This window comes from Myotis nattereri (assembly GCF_964212035.1).
Source record: "Myotis nattereri genome assembly, chromosome: 2".
In the NCBI taxonomy this organism is placed as follows: Eukaryota; Metazoa; Chordata; class Mammalia; order Chiroptera; family Vespertilionidae; genus Myotis; species Myotis nattereri.
Genome location: NC_138076.1, coordinates 93,322,431 through 93,342,513, shown reverse-complemented (window position 1 = coordinate 93,342,513; position 20,083 = coordinate 93,322,431). Strand labels below are relative to the sequence as shown.

General features: G+C 38.2%; 1 protein-coding gene and 3 pseudogenes across 5 annotated transcripts in view; 1 reads left to right on the top strand and 3 right to left on the bottom strand.

Annotated features, from left to right (window-relative positions):
- LHFPL6 (LHFPL tetraspan subfamily member 6) overlaps positions 1-20,083 on the bottom strand; it is a 243,909-nt gene that overhangs the window by 125,271 nt on the left and 98,555 nt on the right. The window lies entirely within an intron of this gene.
- Positions 2,660-4,142, top strand: LOC308511865 (nuclear factor erythroid 2-related factor 3-like; annotated as a pseudogene). The gene has a single exon. The product of its transcript is annotated as a nuclear factor erythroid 2-related factor 3-like (transcript).
- Positions 13,263-14,915, bottom strand: LOC308511854 (rab-3A-interacting protein-like; annotated as a pseudogene). The gene has a single exon. The product of its transcript is annotated as a rab-3A-interacting protein-like (transcript).
- LOC308511843 (rab-3A-interacting protein-like) lies at positions 15,501-19,923 on the bottom strand (annotated as a pseudogene). Its single transcript has 2 exons — positions 19,865-19,923; positions 15,501-16,061 (listed from the first exon to the last, which is right to left on the bottom strand). The product of its transcript is annotated as a rab-3A-interacting protein-like (transcript).

The following is a 20,083-nucleotide window of genomic DNA, read 5'->3' as shown; positions in this document are numbered from 1 at the left end:
CTCTTTACTAATTTATTACCACAAGCCCTATGTCTGTTTAGATTCTTTAATAATGTGCAGCCAAACATAAGCTTCTTTGTCCAGTCCATTAATCACAAACTTATTGTTTCATTTTCTAAAAAGTATAAAACACTGACTGGTTCATCATTTCTCCCTGAACATCTTTTATGTCTTCCATGCACATGAATTAAGTTGGTTTTCTCTGGTTAATCTGGTCTTGTGTCAATTTTACTATTAGTCCAGCCATAAGAACTCAAGAGGAGTGGGGGGTTGGGGGAGTTTCCTCCTCCCTGACACACCTGATGATAGGTTAATGTGACTTCCTCAACTAATTACTTAGTTTCCTTAATCAAATTATAAATGTCTTAAGAAAAGAACCATGAACTGTATAATGATTGCTCTCAAAACTTTAAAAATTTATGATTCTCTTTTTGATAACTAAAAAATTCTATACCTATTTTAATATTATCTGAAATTTCAAAACAAATTAAACATGGTTACCAAAACCAAGCTCAACATTTGGTAAAATACTCAATATGCATTTTTAAACTCAAGTTGGCCAATAAATTTGGATTGTGTCCTCAAGACCAGTATTTCCCAAACTCAGGTGAACACCAGAATCACCTGAAAAGCTTAGGAAAACTCAAGATTCCTGGGTCTTACCTCCAGAGCTTGTTTTCCAGTAGGTCTAGGGCAGACTGTAAGAATGTGTACTTCCCAAGTGATGCCGATACTCTGGTTTGAGGACCAGTTTAAAACCACTGCCCTGTAAGCACGTGCTTCTTCTCTCTACCCTATTTTCCATAAGAGCATGGTCACTGAGGTCTAGACCCAGCACTCCGTCTCTGCCTCTCTATGACCATGAGAAGTTACAATATGAGGCAATAGAGCACAAGGCTCTAAGTCGAACTCTGTGGTCACACAGAATAGGTTACTATTCTAGATCTTCCAGGGTGCTGGATGGCCTTGATTTGGCAAATTCCTTACTCTCCCTAAGCTTCCATTCCCTAATATATAGCATGACACAATAATAAACTTACATCACAGGTAAGGATTAAAAGTGAATTGCTTCTCACAATGTTCAGCACATAATAAGTGCTCAGTAAATTCTTTTATTACTGGTGTTATTGCTGTTAGCAACAGGAAGTTAACAGTCTTCTGATTTGCAGTCCAGGATTCTTTCAACTCAGCCACAATATCTCATATATGAAGATACCTTTCATTATAGTACTGACCTCTAATATTATCCTTTCCAATGTCTCATTCTATTACTCTGTTATATTACAATGTTTAAAACTGCCTTACTTTGAACAACCCATATTTTTTTCATTATATCAGAAAATGATTTTTTTCCTTCAGCCTAATTCAATTAAAACTCAAATTTTGGAAAGTTTGTGCATTAAAACAAATTGGACACTGGGATAAAATAGCTTCATTTCCTCTCCCCCTGACAATTATGAATAGTTTTCCTACAAAATATATTGAGGCCTCCCATAGGCTCTATCTAGGAAATTCTCAACCATATTACCACCATGAAGGATGATTAATTGGGCATTTCACAAAAATAAAAAAGCAAGAGGAAAACATGGTTAATTGTTTCCTGCTGTCTTGCATTTACCTACATGAAGAGTGCAAGCTGGATGGGACCTTACTCTTACTGTGGTCATGGAGTTTCTAAAGAGGCATCAACCATGTGCTCAAAAGCTTAAGTGAACCAGGGCAGAGAAGCATGATGCTAAGGAAAACAGGAACCAAGAACTAATTAACAATTAACATTTTTTTCATGCTTCACTATAATTAGTCAGATCAAAGGGGACCTGGGTTTACAGCTTTCACCAGGCCCATACTACTTTCTGAGAGGTTAACAAACAGCCTTGCATCAGGACTTATTGTTCACAGACAGAATTTGTTTTCTTGTAAATCATTCCCTTGTGAATTCTTTACCGGTTATTTCCAGTTTAAAGTGCTGCACTTGAGAAAATTTGCAGAGGAGTATTTGCTGCATGTTGTAGATTGCTCATGAACACCTCAAAACAACCCTGGAAGGTTGGCATTGTGGCTCCAGGTGACATGACTTTAACCATGCCCCATTGCTAAGAAGGAACAGGAAGTGAACTCAGATCTTTTAAAAAGTCAGTGATTTGCAAACACTTCTGATTACAAACGAATCACCTGAGCTGCTTATTAAAAATATCATGTCCTGCTGAGTTTGACCAGGCTCTACTTGGACCTGGGCATCTTATCTGCTGTTCCCTTCAGGATGAACTGCTTCTCAGGGGGTGGCCCAAGGAATCCTGCCTAAACTGAGCCCCTTTTGGCCTCAGGAGAGTTGGGGCATGTGAACCACCTGCACCCCAAAGGCCAGGAGCTGACCCGTGGTGGATGCCGAGGGGCAACTGCTCTGGGAGGTATGTGTACTAGGGGTTCCCTTCATCCCGCTGCACAGGCATGGACTGACCTGGTACCACCGCTGCCTCTTTGGCCCAAGACGTAGGTATTTGTATGCATGGGTGGGTGGAGGGAGGCAAGGACCCCGGAGTGACTACAAGTAGTTCTTTGGTCACTGGGGAGGAGAAAGGCACACGTGAAACCTAAACCTAGGGCTCAAGTACCTGATTCCAGCTGATGTAAGAGCGAAGAGAAAGAGGTACTAAGAGCTATGGGTCGCAGTTCCCAGCAGGAGGAAAATGAACAGTGTCAGCCCAGAAGGGAAAGTCACCACAGCAGAAGAATGAAGATGAAAATACAATGAGAGATAAACCCCAGTGGGAGGCAGAAAAAAAACGCTGAATCTATAAATGAGAGACATCTAAATGGGTCTGACGCATCTGTCTCCCTGGAAGAATTATTTCCGTTGTTTTCATCACAGCTGGGAAGCTGCGGAGCATCTCACTGGGAGATACTCCTCCTGTTCAGGAAGCATCAATGATGACATGAATTCTTTAGCACTTCAAAGCATAATTTTAGCCAGGCTGTAAGTCAAGGTGTGCATCTCCATGAGGCCATGCTACTGTGTCCTGACAGTACGTTTAGAAGAGGTCCATAGCAAGGACTCCACAGCCACAAGGGCCATTTCTGCAGTTAAATTCTCCGACCACCAATCCTGAACTCACCCGTCCTACAACTAATTTGACAGGATTTCTTCCACTTGCTGACCATCAGATGAAGAATATAACAAGCCAAGATCTTCTATATGACCGTGATATCAATATCTTTGATGAGATAAAGCTAATGTCTTTGGCTACACAAGAACGTTTTACTCCAATGCAAGTCTCATGCTTTTTTGAAGAACTGGATTCTGATTCTGGGCTTTTCTTAAATCCAAGCCACAGTGGCACCTCTGTCACCAAGTCTAATTTCTCTATGTGTGAAGAAGATGCTATAGGTTCTAAAAAGTGACCTCGAATCCCTTTCCCATAATGCCTTAGACGGGGCTGTAGGAAGCTACTACTCAGAGCCCAATAAGCTTTGTCCCATGGATTATAGGGGTGATTCTGGTTTTCCTGGGGACCTTGTATTTCAATACATATTCCATAACCACACTTACCACTTACAGCCAGGTGCACTAGAATCCACTTCTGAATCTTTTTCATGGCCTGAGAAGTCACAGATAAAAAGGAGTAGGTAGATACATCAATGACATAGACAGAAACTTAAGCTATGATGAATGCTGAGCTAAAACTCTGCACATCCCTTTTTCGGCAGCTAAAACTGTCTGGATGCCTATTGATTCTTTCAACAGCATGCTAAGGAGGTACTACCTGACAGATTTACAAGTGTCACTTATCCATGATACTAGATGAAAAGGAAAAAATAAAGTTGCTGCTCAGAACTGTCATAAGCACAGATGGAATATAATTTTGATTCCAGAAGATGATGTATGTAACTTGCAAGCAAAGAAAGAAACCCTCAAGAGAGAGGGATCCCAGTGTAATAAAACAGAAACTGCATAACATTTGCATAATATTTTTAGTAGGTTAAGAGGTGATGAAGGTAGGCCAGTCAAACCAATATACTCTTCAATTCAGCCATAACAAAAGTGTTTTGATTGTACCCAAGGAGCTGGTGACCTCAGGCCACAGCAAGGAAACGCAAAAGGAAGAGAAAAAGTGAGAGAAGAAATTGAAGATGGATTCCATTAATATGTATAAAGTAGTAATGTTCAGAAGATGATGTATGGATCACAAACCATAGAAACTGGCTCAATAGTTAGCTCAAGTGTTATATAAGCATCTTTAAGTACTGCTTCTTGAATCACTCAGATAAGGCTACATTTTGAAGCTTATATCAACAGAAGTTCAGGACTTCAAGATCAGACTTGTGGGAAATCCTGGGAAAGCCACAAATTTTTGTGAAGTCCTTCTGCATTATATGCACAATTCATAAACATGCACAAAGAATAGGCTAACATGAAAACTTGATATGACTATTCAGTCACTTTGGTAACCATTTTTTTTTAGTAAGATGGTCACTTCAAAGAGAGCAAACACTGGATGTAATTATTTTAAAAAGTATTTCAGTTTTTATGACTTGAAATGCAGCTGGTCTTAACATAAGTCTACTGATGTGTCTGTCCCAAGCATCTAGAATATTCTCATTTAGTTTATTCAGTCTGAAGTATATAGTGAGCTTTTTCAAAAGCTATTTTATTTTAATCTTTATGAATACTTAAATTCATAAAGTATTTCTCTGTGGGAATAAATTTTATAATTGAATTTATAAAAATTCACTTTTCCCTGATATACAGAAATTCTAAGTAAATTTACCTTGGATAGTTTTCCTCCAAAACACCCACATGCAGGAATATAAGTAAATATATATCTAGCAAATAGGACAGCATCTTAGACTCAAGCCAAACTGAAGTCAATATAGTATGTTAAACTGATCTGGGAAATCCCCCCTTGGATTTAGCAGCATACCATATGAAAAAAACAATAACTATAAGTGGCCAAGCTCTAAACCAAGGTATCAAAAACAAAACAAAAAAATGAAGTTTTAAAATATTAGAGTACATTGGCTTTATTGGCTGAGAATAAAGACCTCTATGGTCACAGAAGGCTTTAGAGAAAGAACAGAGCTACCTATGCACAGGGAAATAGAACTCCCTGCCAAGTAAAGCCAGCCTATAGGGATGGCCTCACACTTGTAACATTGATGTCTAATAAAAAAACCTCACAGAGCTTAATGTGAAAAAATTACAAGCCATAAAAGAACACAAACCAACAGGAGGGAAAGAGTTAGTAGATGAGCATAGACCCTATAACGAAACAACTGGAAATACTGAAACCATATGAAGCAAGACAGTAAGAGGCAAGTGTATTTGAAAATGAACTAAAAAAATTAATCTTAGAAATAATGCTATCGAAATGAAAAGGAGTTATTAACATGAATATTGTTAGTCAAATGTCTAATTTTAAAATAAGAATCAAGGCTGTCAGATGTTATTTCTACCATAAGACTCATTTGCTTAATAATGTGAAATCCCAAGTTGGTTTGCAGAAATGCAGTGTTTTATAAGAGTGGATTTTATAATAAACTTTTTCTCCATTAAAAAAATACACATTTTACTCTAGTAGGTTTGTATGAGGCTGGGAAACAGAATCTTTAAAAATCTTCACGTAATTCTTATTTGCATTGTTTGGTAAACCAATTGCAAAATTTAAGAGACCATCCCAGGGTAATAATCTCATTTCTGTCACAACTTATATATATGTCAGTCCTCCGCCCAGAACCCTGAGTGATTCCCATTTTCACTCAGCATAACAGCGAGAATTCTTAAAATGGCCTACAAATGCTATATGAGCTGGCCACTCTTGCTTCTTAGACACCAACTCCCTCACTCATCCGTCTCCAGACACAGGCCCTTTGCCATCCCACAGACGTGCCAGGAATTTCTGTCTTTGTGACTTGGCACTTGCTTGTTCCTTCTGCCTAGCACAATCTTCACCTAAATATCCACATGGCCAACTCCCTCGCCTCCTATATGTCTGCTTAGCAGCAGCTCAATAAAGTCTTCCCTGATCATCCTGTTTAAAACTTCAACCTTATCCCACTCCTATAATTCCCAATACCCTTTACTACCCTGCTAACATGCCATTTAATTTACTTATCATGCCTATTATTTATTAGCCTTCTTCTCCTGCGACAGAGTAAGCACCATGAGGTCAGGGGTCTTTGTTTGTTTGTCTACTGATGTGTCTGTCCCAAGCACCTAGAACAGTACCAGGTATGTCAATAAATTCATGTTGAATTAATTAATTAATATAATTGGAACAAAACTTCATCCAACAATACTGAACTTTACTATGTCAATATTCTTTATTAGGTCAATCCAATTCTATGCTATTCTATTATTAAAGTGTTGGCAGCAACTCACTACTCGATTAATGAAAAGCACTGACACAATTAAAACTCTCCTGCTTGTTTGACAATAACGTGGTGGATGCCCATTTATGTCATCAGACCAATTTCTCACAATGTGCCATTTGATGGGTCAAATACAAAAAGCTTCCTCCAAGGGTTAACAACTGTAATACTCCATGTACAAATGAGAAAGATGATAAAATTAGAAGTTTGGGCATATAATTCCTTTGCCAACATGCTTATTTAACTTTGAGGTTACACAGCAAAGTTGTAATAAACACATGAGTATACTAAACAATGCATTGGTGAGTCATCAAAAGAAATACTAACATGTTTCAAATTATATTAATTTAGTTACAGCAAAGAATAATGTTTTAAATAATGTTATAGTTTAATCAACATGTTTTGTGATTTCCTTTCAAAACTGTTCAAATGAAAGTACTGGTTTATTTTATATGAATAAATTCAGATGAACAACTTTAATAGACCCAATATTATAACCAATTATTTGTAGTTCTATCTTATGGGATCTTAAATATCCTTTAAACTTGGTTTGGCTTCATGTTTCAGAATGTACACTGTAAGCATTTGCCTACTATGTTAGTTTGCTAGGGCTACCATAACAAAGCACCACAGACTGGGTGACTTGAACAACATAAATTTATTTTCTCACAGTTCTGGAGGCTAGAAGTCCGAGATCAAGGTGTTGGCTGGATTGGTTTCTTCAGAAGCCTCTCTCCTTGGCTTACAGATGGTTTTCTTCTCCCTTGGTCTTTACATGGTCTTCCCTCTGTTTATGTCTGTCTCCCAATTCCTTATAAGAACACCAGTCATATTGGATTAGGGCCCAGTCTCATATCCTCATTTTAACTTGATTATCTCTTTAAAGAGCCTATCTCCAGGTCATATTCTGAGGTACTAGGGGTTAGGGGTTCAACATATGTATTTGAGGGAACATAATTCATCCCAAAACATCATATTCCTAATTCTAATACTTAAAACATACTCAGCAATAACTATATTATTTTACATCTTTATCTGCTGTCATATATGTAACCAAAAGCTAAAAGAAAAATAAACAGTTTCATATTCAATGTGCTTCACCTCCCTAAAATAAACAGAAATGAACTGGCTAAAATATAAATGAATTAATTAAAATTAATTTAACTATAACTAAGATTTCCACTTTTTCTCATCAACTAGGGAGAATAAAAGAACTTATATTTTCCTCAAAGCTCAGGCTTTCTTCCTAGATATTTCAATTAAGATTTATATAGGCATGTCCTTTTTTTTAAGTCTACACAGACATGCCTTTTTTTCTTTTTTTTCCCCTAAACATTTTTTTCTGGGCACTGGTGTAAATTAAAAAGAGAGAGGAACATCATCCACCTGAGGGAGGATCAGTCAAGCAATCTAGGAGGAAACATGAGGTTAAATTAATAGTTTGTGGTCAACCACATAAAGATGTTATCAACAGCAAACATGCTAGTGCCCAGTTAGTGTTGCTCAGTGGTTGAATATCAACCTTGAACCAGGAGGTCACGGTCCCAATCAGGGCACTGGGTTGTGGGCTCCATCCCCAGTGGGGGAGTGCAGGAGGCAGTCAATCAATGTTTCTCTCTCATCATTGATGTTTCTCTCTCCCTCTCCCTCTCTTTATTTTTTTTAAATAAAATTTTTTAAAAATGCTAGTAATCACTGCTATTTCCACATTATATAGAGTGGAATCTGAGTGGAATACAATTGTCAATAGCCAGACTTGTGTCAAGTCAAACATTTCCTGAAGACCTACTATGTATATATAGATAAGGAATTGTGCAAGACCCTTAGGGAGATTGAGAGAGAAACTACTTAAAGAAGTGAGGAATTTTTTTACTTGGTGAATGAAAGAATTAGTATAAATATAAGAGCTGTCCACAAAACTTGAAGGCTCTCAGGCAGAGGAAGGACTTGGATTTATTCTCCGGCTCCAGAATACAGAGTTTAATTAATTGGTTCAAATCATGAAAGGTTGATTTTGGCTAAAAGACCAACTAACAGAATTATTCAGTAACATTAGGGTAGTGAGTTCCCTCTAACTGAATATATTCTTTTTTTCCCCCTTTTCCAGAGAGGAGGGGGGAGGAGAGAGAGATCCATGTGAGAAAATCATTGATTGGCTGCCTCCTGCACGCCCCACACTGGGGATCAAGCCCGAAATCCAGGCATGTGCCCTGACCAGAATGGAACTGTGACCCCCTGGTTCACAGGTCAACGCTCAACCACTGAGCAATGCTGGCTGGGCTCACTGAGTATATTCTAACAGAGGTTTGCAGGTGCTGTGGAAGGATTAATGTGTCAGGTAGAGAATAAACAACTTCCTTAGTTCCTTCCAAATCTGAAGAAGGAACTCTTCCCATTAGGTTTGCTATTGGTAGAAATTGGGCTCTCCCATGGGATTGTGAGAAATGCATGTCAAGGACCTAGCCACAGGAGATTGTGGTATGGTAAAGTGATTTAACTATGATGCAAAATCAAAGGAGTGCCCCTCCTGGGTTCCCAATGCCCCATCTTTGTCCATCTGCTACGAAAAAAGTCCAACCTTATCTTCATCAAGGCCAAGACAAAGACCGGTGTCCACAGTTCCTGTTTCATATTAAAGCTTAGCCCTAACCAGTTTGGATCAGTGGGTAGAGCGTCGGCCTGCAGACTAAAAGGTCCTGGGTTCGATTCCAGTCAGGGGCATGTACCTTGGTTGCGGGCACATCCCCAGTAGGAGGTGTGCAGGAGGCAGCTGATCGGTGTTTCTCTCTCATCGATGCTTCTAACTCTCCATCCCTCTCCCTTCCTCTCTGTAAAATATCAATAAAATTTTTTTTTTTTTAAAAAAAGCTTAGTCCTTTGCAGCCCTCGAGATCTGTCCCAATAAACAGTCAACTTGCCAGGCTTTCTCAGGCTTCTGATGGGTCCACCCCTAGTTAATGATCCCTCTCCTAGGTTAGACTGACAGGCCTCTATGGTCAAGCACCTCCCCCTACACCATTTTGACTACTAGTTCCCATGTGTTTACCTCTCCCTCTTTCCCCCTCCAATCCTGTGTGGGAGGGTAGGCTGCTCCCTACAAGGGGGAAGGAGGGTTGCGAAGCTGCAGCTTCCTGGTGAAACAAACAACCTCATGTTCCTCACTTTTACTAAACTCAACAATGTCTGATTCTCTTCACTTCCTTCTTATTAACAGGTTCATTCTCTCTACAGGTTTCCAATGATAGAGTGCATTGTCTAAGTAATATTTTGTTTATAATATACACAAAATATTATTATCTATTCAGTGATGCATTGCCTTCTATCACAAAAGAATTATCCAAAATTTCTTCAAACCTTACCAGTCATTGTAAAGGATCTGTGACACATCCCTCTCTCTGTCCTTTACCACTAAATTCAGATCAAGCCTACAATCAAAACTAGCCACCTGGTCAGGCAGATGACCCTGTAAGAACCATCTCTTACAAACAAAATAACACCAAGTATATCACTGCAGGAAATGGAAGGAAAAAACAGCTTCATTCTGCACCATTATCTTCCACACTATCTTTGTTACAACTTTCTAGGGAACCATGTGATAGTTTCCAATATTCAGCACTGGCTTCGTGGGCTTATTCCCATTTTGTGACCAACAGTGCAGTTAATAATTGTGATTAGAAAAACAAGAGGCTACTATAAAATATATCTGAAAGGAGACCTGTTGTTACTTCTGCTAATACCTTTGCTACGTTTTTAACAAGGGGTGAGAATCCTAATGGTCAGTGGGATTCTTTGCTCACTATGAGCAAATGTGAAAAAAGCCCTCAGGGTTACGAGAACAGCAGTGGGAGTGTGGAATGGAAGACAGTGAACGTCTGACGAAGTTAAGTTCCATTTGATTTCACACTCTGCCAAGTAGTGGAAACCAAAATCACCTAGTTTTCTACCCAGACAGGCTAGGATGATGATCCACAGTAAGAAACATTTTTTTCACTCTTGTCATTTATTTTATTTTACTTTTTGCCTGACACCCCCTAAATTAATAAGGGCGACCATCTTTCAGCAACTTAATCAGCAAAACGCCATCATTCTGTCAGCTGCTTAAGAAGGAAGTGTAAGGCAGAAAGCTGGGGTGGGGGCGGGTTGGATGGCAGAGAGGGAAGGAGGTGGGTTAGGGGTAGAGAGGGAGGAAGGGAGAGAAAGGTGTGAGAAAATAATGTGAGATCTCACATGTAATCTGAAGCTGAGGCAGCCATGTAATTACAAAGCTGCCTTTTCTTTTACTTGACAGCTTAAGAAAAGGAGGTGAAGAGAATCTTTAAAATGAAACATGACATTCCCTTATTAAATTTAGTCTCATTTAGATTTTAAATGGCTTAGTGCTTTGCATCTACTTCCACACTTGGTGCTATCAAAGGAGTATATGTTTAGTGGAAAGAGAAACTGCATTTTTAAAAACAGTACCAGTATATGCATGTTTCTAAACAATTTCTTTATAAACATTTTTATGTTTATAAAAGCTTTTTATGTCATCCAAGCAATAGTTGGACACCATTTAGTAAGTATAAATAAATGTATTTTAGCTTACAGAGAAAATGCATGGTATGCCTTTTGTTTACAAATAACGTGAGGCATAATGTGTGCATTGCATTAAGAATTTATTGTCCATTTCCGCTTCAGTTCCTCTCTACCGGGGTAGCCCAAAGAAACTGTACATCCACATTAGCAGTGCTCTGTGGCCTACATTAAATTGGAGCACTGTATGCTGGGACCTGAAGACCCCAAACAGGGGGCAGCAGCAATACATTTCTTGTGTGATGAGTGGCCTAACAAGTTTCAGGTATTATTTTCCATCTCACAGCAAAAGATGAACATCCCTGCTACTTCTCTGCTCCCCACACCCACTTTAACTTCCCTCTTGCCCCAAAGGACTCCAGACATTTCCAGCCAATGTGGGTAGGAAATGCCTCAAATTGCTGCAACTTCCCTCTGCTTGATAAATATTAAAAATAGTATAATAATGCCTAATATTTATTGAACATTCTGCATATTGCAAAATACTTTATATACATTATCTGCATATGAAATGGGTATCATTAACCTCATTTTATAGAAAAGGAAACTGAGGCTAAAGAATGCAGTTTGCTCATAGCAAGTAAATGACAGATTCAAGATCCCAACCCAGGTCTCTAACTTTAAATCCAGGCCTTTTCTTCCTTCCTTCCTTCCTTCCTTCCTTCCTTCCTTCCTTCCTTCCTTCTTCCCTCCCCCCTTTCCTTTTCCTTCCTTCCTTCCTTCCTTCCTTCCTTCCTTCCTTCCTTCCTTCCTTCCTTCTTTCCTTCCTTCCTTCCTTCCTTCCCTTTCCATTTGCCCTTCCCTTCCCTTTCCTTTCTTTTTAACAGCTTTACTGAGGTTTTATTGACATATAATAAGTTGAACTTAAAGTGTACAATTTGATAAATTTTGATATATATATATATATATATATATATATATATATATATATCAGTAAAAACATCACCATGATTTAGATAATAAACATATCCATTATCCATGTTTTCTTCCTGATCCTCTGTAATTCCTCCCTACCCCTATTCCATACTCTCCCATCCCAGGAAACTACTAATCTGCTTTCTTTCATTATAGATTGGTTTGAATTTGAATTCATTCCTTTTTTTATTGCTGAATATATTCCAGTGTATGGATATAGCACAATTTTTTTTATATATATATATATTCACTTGTTGATGAACATTCAGATTGTTTCCAGTTTGGGGCTAATACAAATACAGCAGCTATGGTCATATAGAAATCTTTGTAAGAATATATGTACTCAGTTCTCTTTGGAAAATACCTAGGAGTGGAATGGTTGGATAATCGGGTATGTGTATGTTTAACATTTTTAAGAAGCTGCCAAGTTGTTTTCCAAAGTGGTTCTATCATTTCACATTGCCACAGCAGTGTGTGAAAGTTCCAGTTCATCCACAGCCTCACTAATACTGAGCATGGTAAGTCTTTTTTAACTTTGATCATTCTGACAGGTGTTAAGTGATATTTCATTGTGGCTTTAATTTACATTTTCCTAATGACAAATGAGGTTTAAAATCTTTTCATATGGCTATTTGCCATCTTATATCTACTTTGTTCAATATTTTTAATTGCATTGTTTGTTTTCTTGTTGTTGAGTTTTAAATGTTTTTAGATATTTTGGATATGAGTCTTTTACTGGATATGAGATTTGCAAAAATTTTCTCCCAGTGTTTTTCAAGGAACATACATTCTTGTTTTTGACAAAGTTAGACTTAGTCATTTTTTTTTTTCATTATGGACCATGCTTTTGATATTGTATCTAAGAAATCTTAGCCTAACACAAGGTAAAAAATATTTCTTCCTATGTTTTCTCCTAGAGGTTTTATAGTTTGGGTTTACATTTTGTAATATGTTTGCAGTTAATTATGAACATGGTGTAAATTATGAACTGTATATTTTTATTTGTTTATTTTACTATTCTATATTTAAATTGTACTTTAAAAATTTTTTGACTATTTTTTAATGAGAGCTTGTATTTTTAATGTTTTAATTTATTTTTTAAAAATATATTTTTATTGATTTGAGAGAGGAAAGGAGAGGGAGAGATAGAAACATCAATGATAAGAGAGAATCATTGATTGGCTGCCTCGTGCATGCCTCCCACTGTGTATCAAGTCCACAACCCAGGCATGTGCCTGACCTGGAATTGAACCATGACCGCCTGGTTCATAGGTTGACACAGAACCTCTGAGACACACCAGCCGGGCTTGGACTACTTTAAAGCATCCCTCTATTCCAGTATTATCAATGGGTATGTTTTTTTAGGAATGCCATGATCAATTAATAAGAGATTTTTTGTTGTTAATACTCACCTGAGGATAATTTTCCCATTGATTTTTAGAGAGAGGGGAAAGGTGGAAGGGAAGGAGAGAGAGAGAAAGAAAGAGAGAGAAAGAAACATTGATGTCAGAGAGGCACATCGATTGGTTGTCTCCCAGACACATCCGGACCAGGGCAGGATATCAAGCCTACAACCCAGGTATGTGCCCTTGACTAGGTCAAACCCTTGACCCTTTGGTAGAGGGCCAACGCTCTAAACATTGAGAAACACCAGCCAAGGCAAGAGATTTTAAAATAAAGATGGTAAATAGCACAAACCAAACAATATTAAAGTAACTAACAAGTTATAAGAAATAGACAGACTCTGTGAGAGGAATTCACTATGCTCAAAGAGAAAGAATCCTCGCGGAAGGCGGAAGCCCCGCTCAGTTGCCCATTTGCTGGTGGTTGCTGATGTCTCAGCAGACAATAACAGTGAAGGTAGCACAGTAAGTGTGTGTTGTTCTGGAGTTCTATACTGTCAAGGCTCCTAACCAGAGACTGAAAAACAAAGATAGCATCACTCATTAAAGGCAGAGTTAAGTCTATCAAATTATACATTTTGAGCCCTCTTGGTTAAGTAACATTCCTCAACTTTTCTTTACCTTTAACTTTTTTTCTCTGAATTATAAAACATGATACTGTTTTCCAGAAGGGCTACTTTTACCCTGGGGCAAACTGGGGTGGAGATGTCTGAATCCACTGGAATAGCAAGCCTTTGTCTCTTTCTCGGAGGAAATCACTAGAAACTAAAAATCCAGAATCATTTGTTTCTCAGGTTGCTCTAAGGTTTTACTTTTAACATTCAGAGGTGGGAATGGTAGGTGCCTAGAAAGTTGTATTTTTTTTTAATCTAATATTTATTTATTATCTTTTTTTTGCAACTATAAATTACAATCACTAGTAATTACACACCTGTAATTTGTGTGTGTGTGTGCAACTGAAGAATAAGCAAACACAGCATAGGTCAGTTTTTTAAAAATCACAGTATTTCTTGGTGTTATTTGCAGAAGAGGGAAAATGTCTTGGACCCACACCTTGGAAATAAATATCAAGTAACCATAAAAGTATTCAGCTATTTTCCAGGTATCAGGGAGGTTCATGCATGGTCCCAGGCAAAGGATCAGAGTTCCTTCTTTAGATATTCCAGCTTTGCCAGTGACATCTCTTTTCTCAACTGTGCAACTTCCCAAAACATGTGGTCAACAGCCTGCTGTTTCACAAGTCCCTGCTAGATATATCAAATGTATGTAAAAAAGTTACATACAGAAGTATTCCTGTATTTACAAAAAGGAGAAACATGATAATAGTTGCAGAGTCTCCTAATTTAATTCTGTGTTTACAGGACTTACTCTGCCAGTGAGAGGACTTTTTTTGAAGCCTTCACAAATCCAACAGGTTGTAATCCCACTGCTTTAATGCTTAGACTCTAAGCCTTCGAGTATTGTTTCCACAGCCTCCAAAACCGCTGAAGCCAATTCACTTTTTGATAATGTTAAACATGGAAAAGGTATCTTTCTGATAGATTTTGTCTAAGAAAGGACAGGTTCTGTCTATTGTGGGCTCATCCTGCCAAGATCTGAATTCGTTATACAGAGATAATTAGTCTCTTTGCATTCTTTCACAATTGGCTGTGTCAACATTAGAAATATTCAAACCTGTGAATAATTTTTGTGTTTGAGCCAAACTGTTGACAATTTCCAGGAAGCAAAAATCTTAAAGGATTGAGATAATGCTCCGGAGAATGGCAGTTTTGCACCTTATATTATACATTACAATTGAAAGAGATATATGTGGGTTAAATGAAATCCATTGGTGATAGATTAGGAAGGTGGCAGAAAGCAAAGGGGGGAAATCTCTGGGATTGGATAAAAAGTAAAATGATAGGCACATACTTCTTTTACTGGTATATAGGTGGGTGCAGGAACGTTAACAGTCAATAATTAACTCAATATGAGGAGATTTGTGGTCTCCGCAGAGCTGTACTTTGAGGGGTCTGATAAAAGATAAGTTATCGCTATCATAGATGCAAAAAGACAACAGACAGTTGACCTTTGTCAAGGAAGATGCCAGCCTAGGAAATGACTTCCCACCATAAACTGGGTAGCTAAAAAGTTTTAATTTCAGACCATCCTTTGTGGTTACTTTAGGTCTATGAGTTTACAAGGCAGCCACACAGGCCTTTCCTGAACTTGTCAGGTTAGAATGTGGCCCCTTTTCATCCACAGCTATATTACCTTGAGGTCCTGAGGACTGCCACTCATAGCACTGCCTATATTTTTATTTCTTGTATGCCTCTTTTTTAAAAGGTGTCTTTTCATCTGGCAAAGGCTCTTGGTAGGTGATGATGGAGAACTGGACAATCTAAGAACTGGACAAAGCAGCTACTCAGCATGAAGTACTTCAATTTTCCCTTGTGCTTCTTTTAGCTGTTGTTCTGCTTTTGCCTGCTTGACAGTTGCTTTTCTCACCATCTTATGAGCTTCCTTAAATAGAGTAGCTGTGAGTTTCTCCAATTCCTGTTTAAATTGACCTCATACTTTAGAAGGCCTCTCACACTCTTCATCTTTTAGCTTCAGTTCCCTCTGAGATTTTGCAAGTTTTTCTTTTAATCTTTCATAGCCCTTTTCTCTGACTTCCACATAGATGGGCTTCATAAATGGGGCAGACTATTGGTACTCAACCAGAAAATATTATCATTGCCATCACAAGCTTCTGTTATAGAAGAACCCTGCAAAAACTCCCTGTATGCGATACGCTTGTCCTTTCTGGTAGTTAATTTAGTTAACCTAGCTCAGTAGTCGGCAAACCACGGCTCGCGAGCCACATGCGGCTCTTTGGCCCCTTGAGTGTGGCTCTTCCACAAAATACCATGTGCGGGCGTGCACGAACAGTGCGATTGAAACTTCGTGGCCCATGCACAGAAGTCGGTTTTCGGCCTGGGCGAGTCTATTTTGAAGAGGTGGCGTTAGAAGAAGTGGAGGTACGTTCGCTGAGGTTGACCCCTCAGATTGAGGACGGTTTTAGCAAAGGCCAGCTTAGGAGTACCCTAATTAAGTTAATAACAATGCACCTACCTATATAGTTTAAGTTTAAAAAATTTGGCTCTTAAAAGAAATTTCAATCGTTGTATTGTTGATATTTGGCTCTGTTGACTAATGAGTTTGCTGACCACTGACCTAGCTGGTACTCCAAAGTATCAGAGCAAAGTGCTGGATCTGTAACCTGGATGCTGAAGTAGTCTGCTCTTGAGCTCTCAATTCATACATGCCAAGAAGGTCTGGAGAAGTAGGTGAAGCATGGTTTGCTTCATGGAAGCCTTCTAAGGGGCCACTAGCCACAGCAAAAGTCTCATTGTCAGATGCCCTGATCAACCCACAGAGGCCGCTGCCTGCACTCAGAGAGGCTCCCAGGGCCACCGGAACAGCTGGTGCACCGCTGGGGTAGGGCTCATTCTGGGATATTGTATTTTTCACATAGGTCTGAAATCACTGGGTCTGTAACTTAAATTCTTCACCAAACCCTATGTTAATCAAGAGATCAGCATGCATCTTTCCAGGAAAAAAGAAGGAAAAAGACAGACTGAGGAAAATGTAACAAGCTAGGAGTCATAGGTATTAGTGAAAAATAAGTTCTTTACAGAAATGGAAATGGATAATTTTGGGAGGAAAGGTTAAGCAAAACAAAGTAAAACAGACAAACAAAAATAGTCAAAGAGAACGACTGCAATTTGAAATACACAATTTGAACCTGAAATTAAATTATTGGTATCCTTGATTATTATTTAAAAAATATTTCTCATAATGTTCACTTATTATTTTAAAAATATTTCTCATAATGTTCGCTTACCTGCCCTAATGGAAGCCAAACTCCTGACACAGGTGTTGGTAAAAAAGGAAAGACGTTTATTCAAGTGTCCACATCTCGAGAAGATGGGGGATTTTTCCAGTCCTCAAAAACCCATCTTCAGATCTCAATGCAGACAGGTTTTTATGAGGGCAAGGCAAAGCAAAACAAGGAGGCAGGGGAATGGCTGTGGACATGCAGGCAGTGTCATTGCTGGTCCGTATATGGATTCTCATGGTCAGCGTCCATAGTTGGCCTCTGGTTGAATTCCTGTGTCTGGGCAGTCTGTGTTAGCAAGGGCCTTGAAGGTCAGGCTGCTCCTTGGGTTCACACAGGAACTGAAACTCCTGAATTGTAAAGTATATTTAAAAACTTTTAACATGGAAGCTATAGCTTCAAGAGAACAATACAGTAAAACCTTGATAAATGGACTAATTCAGGTGAGGGGGTGTTCATTGAAGCTGAAAGCCCATTATATAATAAAGTAGGTTTTCCAAATGTGTATGTTAAAAAATTGACAAATTCATTAGTTTACCTGTTTTTACTTATGCAGACCTGTTTGTATAATTAAAATTAAATATGTATGAAAAGTTTAATTTCAGACAAGTTTTCTATATGTATTACAGTAAATTTTAAATTTATACTGAATAGGTCTAATAAATGTGTGAATTCATGTCACCACAAGTAAACAAATGCACATGGCTGGGGCATGGCTTAGTGTACATCATAACATCAGCTGGCATGCGTTAAAACTGCTTCAGAAAGTCATGCCACACGACAACAGAACCAATCACTGGGCGCAATTTGGTGTGATCACATGCTAATCACTCATGGAACATTGTTTATGAGCAGTGACTGCGATTTAAATATGTAGACTATAGTTGTAGGTATGTAATATTTATATGTACTGTAGGAAGTGGGCCTCTGTGATCCATCTTCAGCATAGTCAACTTTTAAAAATATATTTTATTGATTTTTTACAGAGAGGAAGAGAGAGGGACAGAGAGTTAGAAACATCGGTGAGAGAGAAACATCGATTAGCTGCCTCCTGCACACCCCCTACTGGGGATGTGCCCACAACCAAGGTACATGCCCTTGACTGGAATCGAACCTGGGACCCTTCAGTCCGCAGGCCGATGCTCTAACCACTGAGTCAAACCGGTTAGGGCGCAACTTTTAATGGAAACGGTTACTGAATCTCCCCAGGGCAAGCAGGATGTAGGGAGGAGGAAAGAGGATATAAGAACAAAGAACTGTGTATGTGAGCCAGCATCACGGTGGAAAACCCCAAGGCACCCAAGACAAAACACCTCACGCTGCCTCAACTAGACAGGGGGAGGTGGAGACAACTAGAAGAAAACCTCAGTCCAATTTTTAAATGGCCCAATGGGAGACAATAAGACCTAGGCAACGTATGAGAAAAACTATTAACCCCATAGTACTCAGCCAATGAAGGACCAGAGGAGGGACTCTTAGGGATAAATAGCCTGTGATCGCTACTCTATGTGTGCCTGTTCAATCTGATGGACACACGCTCTTGCAAGAATGTATTAAAAGTCTGATAAATAAATAAACTACAGTGTTTTTTCCAATATATGGCCTTTTTGCTAAAATTTGTTAAAAATAACAGTGAATTAATTTTTAAAAATAACCCATTAATTTAATTATAAGCAAATCTTGGTTAAAAGCATTTTAAAATTAACAGGGTGTTCATTTTCACATATGACATATAGACTAGAAATTTTGTCCATTAAATCCAAAGTCCACTAAATCAAGGTCTGCAAAATTGAGGGTTTACTGTATCAGGTTAGAGTAACAGTCTGAGTTTAACATTCACTAAGATTACTATGGGTAGCTTTATATGAGTGTACTATATTCATTCCCTGCTATGATATATTATTTCAAATATGCAGAAAGTAATGAATTTATATAATTAGCATTTCTATATCTACTTCCCAAATTATCAAATCTTAATATCTTACCAAATTTGTTTATTTTTAAAAATAATACATCATCATTCTTGATTGACAATTTACAAATAAGAATGAACTGTAAGGCATGAAACGTATACTTAACATATTTCCTCTCACTTCCCACAGGCTTTGCTGTTTGTTCCTATCCTCTATAAACTGATTAAAGTTGGTTAAAAAAAAATCACCATCCTTGATGGAAGGAGCGGAGACTGAACTTTTTAGAACTAGCATGATGTTATAAATAATTACTGAAATTTTGCTTTATGAAAAATGAATAATCTCAAGCCATATTATTTTCTTTCTGTAAAAACTTCCAGACATTTATAAAGAAAGGGAAAAGGTTAGGAAGAAAATAAAAAACTATTTTTTTTCTCTGAACTTTAGTAATATTTTAGAATGAATTATCAATTTAAAGTCTAGTTTGATCTGGATCAAGAGTTTTACAGTCATTCCCCCTTTTCCATGGTTTCACTTTCAGTGGTTTCAATTATCAGTAGTCAACAGTCCAAACATATATATAATAATAAAAGAATAATACGCTAATTAGACTGGACAGCTGAACGACCTTCCAATCATCCTTCTGGACGAAGCCGGGCCTTCGAGGGCCGAGGCAGCTGCCATGGCTGCGAGAGCCAAACCCCTGGCACGAATTACATGCATTGGGCCTCTAGTTAAATAGAAAATTCCAGAAATAAACAATTCATGGTTTTAAATTATGCACTATTCTGAGTATCATGATGAAATCTCACACCATTGCACTCTGTCCCACCTACCTGGAATGTGAATCATCTCTTTGGCCGGCTTCTCTACTCTGTATATACTCTCTGCCCATTAGTTACTTAGTAGCCATCTCAGTTATCAAATCAGTTATGGGGGGGGGGGAGTGGTGAGAGAAAGAAACCACATTCCCATAACTTTTATTACAGTATATTATTAGAATTGTTCTATTTTATAACTAGTTATTGTTAATTTATTACCATGCCTAATTAAGA